Here is a 9,171-nt window from a genome sequence, read left to right as displayed (position 1 = left end):
TATCTCCGTACGTTAGTCCGGCCATTCTAAGGTCCGGTATACGTACCTTTCTACTGTCTGTACTCTGCGTGTTGGATCCCTGTCTCGATCCTGACATGGACTAATACTGTAAAATCCATTATGTTAAAGTCAAACTTCTCCCATATAGCTATATTTGAATGATATTCCCTAAATCCTAGCAGGAAAAAATGTGTAAATACATAGAAGCATATATTAAAGCTTGTGTTGTAGCTGGGGGTATGTTTGTTAAACCAATGGCTTAGAAGAGAATGAGACAGACAGGACTAACTAAAACTTAAATTGCGGCAGAATAATGCCCTGGAATCTCTAAACCACATGAAGTTGGATTAAGCAATTAAAAACAATATTACTTGAAATATGATAATATAAGAGGTCAACACAATTAGATAAATAAGACTAAACTGAAAGATAAATAATGATTAACTGTTATCTAACTAATTGAAAAACAATCTCATTAATACATTGTGATAAGGTGAATGGGGTGGTCTGTGAGGGAGTCTATATCTCGTCAAGATTGTTCAGAGAGGCATATGATTTTTAACCTCAGGGGGAGAGTATGATTCTGTGTATATAACCGGAATGATTGTTTAGTTATGGGCCCCTGGGGTGGAGCATTTGGAGAGAAGGGAGGGCCAATGCTCCACTCCGCAGTTTAGCGGTTTTCTTGGAAGACATATATCCAGGCCAGGGTTTTTGGACCGTCTCCAACCTACTGCCCAGCTGCAGGTAATCGGCTGCAGCAGTGGGAATAAACCCCTCCCTGCTAGGCAGGTAAAGGGAGAATGTTTTGTTTTCTCTCTGAAAGGCTCTCTCTGAAAGGTCTCTCTGAAAGGCTCTCTCTGAAAGGTTTTCTCTCTGAGTGGACAAAGACTCTAGGTTGGTGAAACCAATATTGTTTTGTTTAGTTTAACCCCTGAGAGATAGGGAACCTGATATTAGTTAGTGCTCAGACGAGCTAGGTTTTTTGTTTAAAGGGATTTATGTTTTCATTTACTGCTGTCTCCTGTGTGGATTTACAATAAAGTTGCCTGGATTATATAAAAGCCAAAGGACTGTGCCTGTTGTTTACCCTAGAGGACCGTGCTATCTACAAACAAGGATCACAACATAAAATGAGAATGCACTGGTCATAATTATAAGCACTGACTACTATGTAATTAGAGACGCTATTCAAATGCATCCAAATATTATATGTTAGGTGTGACGAGAGCAATCTCGCCACATTGCATTGGAGAAGCCTGGCTGCCCGCCTGCTGCCTTTGGACTATGGCCCTGGGAGATTGGGCCCTTTAAAAACAGTATTTGGCCCTAACAGAGTGCATGTCACTCATTCTGGCCCTTTAAATACAGTGGGGTCATTCAGTACTTGCCCTGTGTGAGCGGTGATACCCCAGATAGGTATGCCATGGAGCCCATTCATATAATGAAAGACTATGGGAAAGACTTTAGCTCCATGGCAATTGAACTGTGTGAATAGGATCTGAGTGCTATTCGGTAGTTTTGTGCGCTCAGATCCCAGCTATCTGGGGATATGTGAAATGTCTGTGTGTTATGTGTAAAAGGTGACTTTATGTATTTTAAAGTGTTTTATGTATTTTTGCAACCATGTGCTCAATGGAGTCTGCCTCTATCCCTGGATAATTGGATTACTTTCCCCATTGTCTCCAGGATAGAGGCCTCTGTAAAACCGGTCTGAGCCATGCTTGCAGGGTTTTTTTAAAAGATACTTTACTAACTTTTCGACCCCTGGTCTGATTCATGCCATTTTTTTATATGTTGTTCCCCTGAATGGATTGATTGTGGATATGTATTTGTATGTGAATGTGATGTATGGTTTTAGAGTTATGAAAGTTGGGTAGAAAGTATGTTTAACTGTATGTATAATTGAGTTTCCTCTCAGGATAAGGGGAGGGAATCTGTGGGATGTAACTGTGATGTGATTGGTTGTTTTATCCAAACTCCCTGTGGGCAGTCCTGTATTTGCAACAACTGTAATAAAAACCAGGCTGGGTGTGCCAGCACCTCAGACCACTGCTTGACCCTCAACACGGAGCCTTTTCTCGTTCTTGGGGGGATTCACTGTATGCTGATAGAGACTGACTGCCAGGAGTATAAGACGCTTGGGAGCTTTTCCTGTTCGTCTGCTAGCAGCTATTTGTGAGGTTTCCAGTTTGGAGTGCTATTTTGTATCCAGTTCGGGAGTTTGGTGTTCTGCAGTAGCTATCAAGGAGAGAGAGTAAGCGCTAAGTAACAAAAAGGCAGCAACCTAATAAGGGAATCCCTCAAATACCCTTAAAAGATGAGACAAAAGAAAAAACAAAAAAGGCTGCGCCAGGGGAAATCAATATATAAACGACAATTAGTCCAAGTAAAAAGAGAAAGTCTTATCTAGAATATGCTCCTATGGAGAATGGGAAGTCTGTAGATCCACGGTCAGGGGAAAGTTCCTCGTTGATCTCCTTCTTAGGAATTCACTCGTATGTGGAAAAAACAGATACAAAACAGGATAGTGCAATACGTCTGATAGTGAGGTAGATAGGAAATTAAAAGCTGGTATAAAACTCACATTTATAAGAGCTATAACTCGCTCTAGTGTTGAAGGCGTACAGCGGTACAATCCCCGCTTATGGGATATAGGGAAAATTTCCTCCGTCAGTGATATGTTCCATGCTCAAAGATAAAAGAGAAACAACCAATAGTGCTCACTGGGTAAAATAGTGGTAAAAAATATTTTTGTATAAAATGGTACTCACAAGTTAGACGTCGGCGCGCACTGCGCAGCCGCCGACGTCTAAGGGAAGGGGGACGTCGGCTCGCATATGATTGCGGCCGACGAGGATACAGGATCATATGCGAGCCGACGTCCCCCTTCCCTTAGACGTCGGCGGCTGCGCAGTGCGCGCCGACGTCTAACTACACATCCCAGGATCCCATGCGGTTAGATTGCCGGTCACGTGACCGCATCATTATTGTAAATTTTACACCAAACACACCTCGTTTTAAATTCTTTTCAGTGTAAGGAGGCATAATAAGTGAATCCAATTGTGTATTTATTATTATTATTCTAATTTTAAAAGCATACTTTTATCTGTTCATAACTTGTATTTTGATTGGCTGTCCCCTACTTTGGCGCCAATTTTAAGTTTCTATGTGTTATTTAAACCTCTTTCTGCCAGGTATCAGGTTCTTAATCCATATTGATAAAGCCACATTGGCGAAACGCGTTTATGGAATTTTACTGTGTATTTTAATATTAAAGATTTTTTGGACACGTTTTATTTAGTGCCATTTATCTTTTTTACACTGTATATTAATTTGTTATCTGGCATTTTTATTTCCCTGGACTCCAAGTAATCCGAGGTGGGGATCATACCCCCAACGCTATCTTCAAGGAGCAGTCGGTCTGCTCCTCCCTTGTGAGTACCATTTTATACAAAAATATTTTTTATCACTATTTTACCCAGTGAGCACTATTGGTTGTTTCTCTTTTATCTTTGAGCGTGGAACATATCACTGACGGAGGAAATTTTCCCTATATCCCATAAGCGGGGATTGTACCGCTGTATGCCTTCAACACTAGAGCGAGTTATAGCTCTTATAAATGTGAGTTTTATACCAGCTTTTAATTTCCTATCTACCTCACTATCAGACGTATTGCACTATCCTGTTTTGTATCTGTTTTTTCCACATACGAGTGAATTCCTAAGAAGGAGATCAACGAGGAACTTTCCCCTGACCGTGGATCTACAGACTTCCCATTCTCCATAGGAGCATATTCTAGATAAGACTTTCTCTTTTTACTTGGACTAATTGTCGTTTATATATTGATTTCCCCTGGCGCAGCCTTTTTTGTTTTTTCTTCTGCAGTAGCTATGCCTGTCTTTTAGAAAGGGGCATATCGCCTAAACGGATTTTAACCCCTTGTCTGCTGAAACGGTCCGTTACACTGGCTATGGAGGGATAATGTATAATAAACACAGGTTACTGGCTATGGGAGGATAATGTATAATAAACACAGGTTACTGGCTATGGGGGGATAATGTATAATAAACACAGGTTACTGGCTATGGGGGGATAATGTATAATAAACACAGGTTACTGGCTATGGGGGGATAATGTATAATAAACACAGGTTACTGGTTGTGGGGGGATAATGTATAATAAACACAGGTTACTGGTTGTGGGGGGATAATGTATAATAAACACAGGTTGCTGGTTGTGGGGGGATAATGTATAATAAACACAGGTTACTGGCTATGGGGGATAATGTATAATAAACACAGGTTACTGGTTGTGGGGGGATAATGTATAATAAACACAGGTTACTGGCTATGGGAGGATAATGTATAATAAACACAGGTTACTGGCTATGGGGGAGATAATGTATAATAAACACAGGTTACTGGCTATGGGAGGATAATGTATAATAAACACAGGTTACTGGCTAAGGGGGAGATAATGTATAATAAGCACAGGTTACTGGCTATGGGGGGATAATGTATAATAAATACAGGTTACTGGCTATGGAGGATAATGTATAATAAACACAAACACAAAAAAAAAAAAAAAATGAATGCAGCTTCAGTGGCTTCTGGAAACATCTTCTTCAGACTTAATTTCTAGATAACAATATTTATCTGTAAGTCCTTGATTAGGAGGCTGCTGGCTAGTTCCCAATAAACAGACAAGTAACAGTGGCAAGAATTAACTGTGGTTTTGCCAAGTCCAACATGTAGATATTCACTTAGAAATGCTTGGTCACATTCAGAAATTTTCTCTTAATTGTGTAAATCAGAGGATATTTCAGACCTTAGTCGATGTCAACAAGGCATTGTCAGCAGGCAAAGTCAATTCCTGTAATTTGAGAATGATCTCAAAGACTATAAGATTCTAGATCTTTTTCAACAGTTGTTATATCTTGCAGATGCATCTAAGTAATTGCCATTCTCATAACCCCATTTAAAGCAAAACAAACGCTCAAAGTACTTTTTAATATTAAAAGTATTTATTAGATATGTGAATGGAATTTTTGCCTTCCCCGTAACCCTCAATATTGTCCCCCCTTACTTTACAATATATTTTAATTTTGTTTCAAAATATTGTTTTATTTTATAATAATGTCTTCAATAAAAATTATTTGAAAACTATAAAGTATGTAAATGTATATTCTTATGCAAGTTGATAAAAGTGAACATATACATTAAAAATCTCATGTAATCTCATGTAATTTAATTTAAAAAAAAAATATGATGACAAAAATGAAAAAAATACATGTTTTTGACTTTTACTTGAAAAATCTTTTACTCATCTACAAAAGTGAATAAAAATAAAAACTGCTAAATAGATTCAAAATTTTGTCCTGAGTTTTAAAATATCCAGTGTTTACATGCTTTTTTGCTTTTTTTGCAAGTTATAGGGCTATAGGTACAAGTAGGATATTGTGGTTTCAAAACATACATTTTTTTCAAATTTATCAATAGTGACATTGTAACACTATTATCTGTCAAAATTCTCTGAATAACATCCCGCATGTACATATTTTTTAAAAGTAGACAACCCAGGGTATTCAATATGGGGTATGTCCAGTCTTTTTTAGTAGCCACCTAGTCGGAAACACTGTCCAAAGTTAGCGTTCATATTTGTTTGTGTGTGGAAAAAGTAAAAAACTAAATTGAACGCTAATTTTGGCCAGTGTTTGTGACTAAGTGGCTACTAAAAAAGACTGGACATACCCCATTTGCAATACCTTGGGTTGTCTTCTTTTGCAAATGGTATGCCATCATTGGGGTAATTCTCATTCCTGGGCTACCATACGCTATCAAAGGCAACGTAACCAACCTGGCCATTTTCAATGTAAAAATATTTGACCCATATATTTGACCCTGTAACTTTCAAAAATGCTATAAAATCTGTACATGGGGGTACTGTTAAACTCGGGAGACTTTGCTGAGCACAAATATTAGTGTTTAAAAACAGGAAAACTTATCACAACAATTATATCATCAGTAAAAGTGCTGTTTGTGTGTGAAAAATTTGAAAAAAGTCACTTTCACTGACAATATCATCGCTGTGATAGGTTTTACTTTTAATTTACTTATTATTTGTATTTTATAATAATATATATAAATACAATATATATAGTTATTATATATAGTATATATACGTGTGTAATTTAATTATAAGTGTATTTTTATATTAATATATGTACATATTAATATAAAAATACACATAGAATGATATTATATATATGATATATAGACATATATTATATAGATATAATATATGTCTATATATCATATATATACACACACATATATATAATTTTTTTTATTATTAACATTAACTTAATTTTTATTTTATTTTACACTAGCAGGGAGACTGCCTGTCAGCACATCACATGGCCCCAGGGGTCCTAATTCGCCATGGGGAGACTGTTTGGGCTGCAGGCAGACTCCCCACAACGGGAGCACCACCGATCGCCGCCGGGGGAACGACGGCGATCGGGTAAGTACATCTTAAAGTTAGGACGGTTCAGGACCGTCATCAGTCGGCAACGCAAAAATGCCGATGGCGGTCCTGAACCGTCCTCAGTCCTTAAGGGGTTAAAGGGACTCTCCAGTGCCAGGAAAACAAACCCCTTTAGTGACTTACCTGTATCTAGCGCCGATGTCCCTCGGCGCTGGGTCAGCCTCCGCCTACGCTCCTCCCCCACTGATGTCAGCCGGCGGGGGGAGACCTATTTTGCATTCGTGGCGGGGGTGAGGTAGACCTAATGCACATGCGCGGCAATGCCGCGCGTGTGCATTAGACTTCCCCATAGGAAAGCATTGAAAAATGCTTTCAATGCTTTCCTATGGGGAATTCGGCGATGCTGGAGGTCCTCACAAAGCGTGAGGACCTCCAGCATCGTTATAACACACTTTTCGTGTTCTATGAACACGGAAGTGTCCTCTAGTGGCTGTCTAGACAGCCACTAGAGGAGGACTTAACCCTTCAAGGTAAATATTGCAGTTTATGAAAAGCTGCAATAATTACACTTGCAGGGTTAAGGAGTTGGCACCCAGACCACTCCAATAGGCAGAAGTGGTCTGGGTGCCTGGAGTGTCCCTTTCAGCAAGTTAGTTAAAATAAAAAATATACATTCATTTTTCTAAATTATTTTCTGAAGTCTTTCAAGTCTTCTCTTCTACAAGTTCAGCTGCTCAGCTAATCCAACCCTTTTTTGACCAGCACTAAATTTTTTGTTCAAGCTGGGCAATGTCCAATCTCAGGCTTCACATAAAGAGTATTTGTGGACACAATGAGCAAATTTGGAAGCCATAATAGATATACACGAAAATGCATATTTGTAAAAAAAAAAAAAAATAATAATACATATAACATTATTAAATACTGGATATTATACAAATAATATCACATACTCACATTATACCACAATAGTTTGTAAAATCTGCTTCTCTTGTTCTTGTTTTTTCATGTGAAGGTTTGTGTAAGAACTTTAATCTCACGCAGGAGGTGCCATATACATGCACCATCATTTAGACAGCGTTAAAATCCAGCGGATTATTTACTAAAGTGATAATTCAAAGTGAATTTCAAATTTAAGGGAAAAGAACTGTACTGGAAACATTCTTTAAGTGAGCTATCCCTGAAATTCTTAAATGTGATATTCGCTATGAATTAACTTTGAATTCATTTTCTTAAATAACCCTGGGTCTTTAGAGATAACCCACAGATAAGTTTGAAAAGGGCAATCTTAGCATCTTTCACATGTGCAAGTTCCTCTAGTCTATCAGTTTCCTGATCTTTCTCAACAGTTTTTATATCTTTCAAAATATCGATATCCTCACCAACCCAAAGACTACCCTTATAAGTGAAAGAAAACAATCAAAAGTTCAGATATGATCGTCTAACGCCTTAACCGTTGATGAAAACACTATTTTTTACACCATTCTCTTCTACTGATGTGTTTTAATCATAAATATCACCAGACTGATGTCAGATTATTTTTACAAAAAGTGTTTGTCCCATATAAAAAATGTACATGTAAGTTGTAAAAATTACTGATGTTGTGCAGAATTTATATTTTCCTCTCTGAATCTTTGATTATGGAACCGAGAGTCCCAGGTACACTGTCATTCAGCACAAACGCTCCTCCTTAACCAAAACATTGTGCGTTACAATTTCACAAGACTGACATTGCAACAAATTCACACGTGCATTTGTCCAGAAACGTATGCAAATCACAACTATAGCCTGAATTCACACTCAATTTTACTACGCATAAGTAGAATAATTTATTCACACATACTGACACTACGTTAATATTATTGGCATTTATATAGCAGCAACATATTCCTCAGAGCTTTACAACTGTAAAATGGAGATAGCTGACAACAATTAATTAAAATACAGAATATAACAGCAACAAGAGGTGAAGAAGGCCTAGCTGAAATGAGCTTGCAATCAATGAAAGAGCTTACGATCTATGAACTACGATCTATAAAACCCCTCGATTTACAAAAATTAACATATAGTTTTGCATTAACCCACAAATACAGATACTACAGAAAGATATTGACAATTGCAATCACATTACATTACACACAAATACATCCATACATTCACACTACTCACAAATATACACACGTGTATTCAGATTTCGTCTACAGATTGTTAAATACAAGCGGGCATTCATACAAATAGGCTTATGGTATTATTCATGAAACTGAGAATTGTGGAACGTTGACAAAGGAATTGCAAATATTAGGCCAAAATAGCAGACATTAAAAAATAGACTGGAGAATGTTCCCAGGTGAACAATTTTGACCTACAATTTACCGGTTAGTGCAGAGGCAGGCAACCTTTTGGTCACGCTGTGCCAAAGTAAAATTTTGAAGTTCCCTAGTGTGTTAACCTTATAAACATTTTTTTCAAAGTTTAAATATTTTGAGGAATTCTGCTTGTGTTATGTATGAGTGCAGCTGCATATGTAGTAGTATGTTTTTAATTCTGGAGTTTTAGTGTTGACTATTTTCTTTGGTATGCAGGCAAACCATTGTGGTGAGCCGAAGTAATGTGGGAATTATTAGGCCTAGCAGGACTGTAGCTTTTTGTAATGCAGGGTTCCTAGCAGCCTTTTTGACCTTT

The sequence above is a fragment of the Pelobates fuscus genome, chromosome 8, assembly GCF_036172605.1.
Source record: "Pelobates fuscus isolate aPelFus1 chromosome 8, aPelFus1.pri, whole genome shotgun sequence".
NCBI lineage: Eukaryota > Metazoa > Chordata > Amphibia > Anura > Pelobatidae > Pelobates > Pelobates fuscus.
This window is presented reverse-complemented; position numbering follows the sequence as displayed.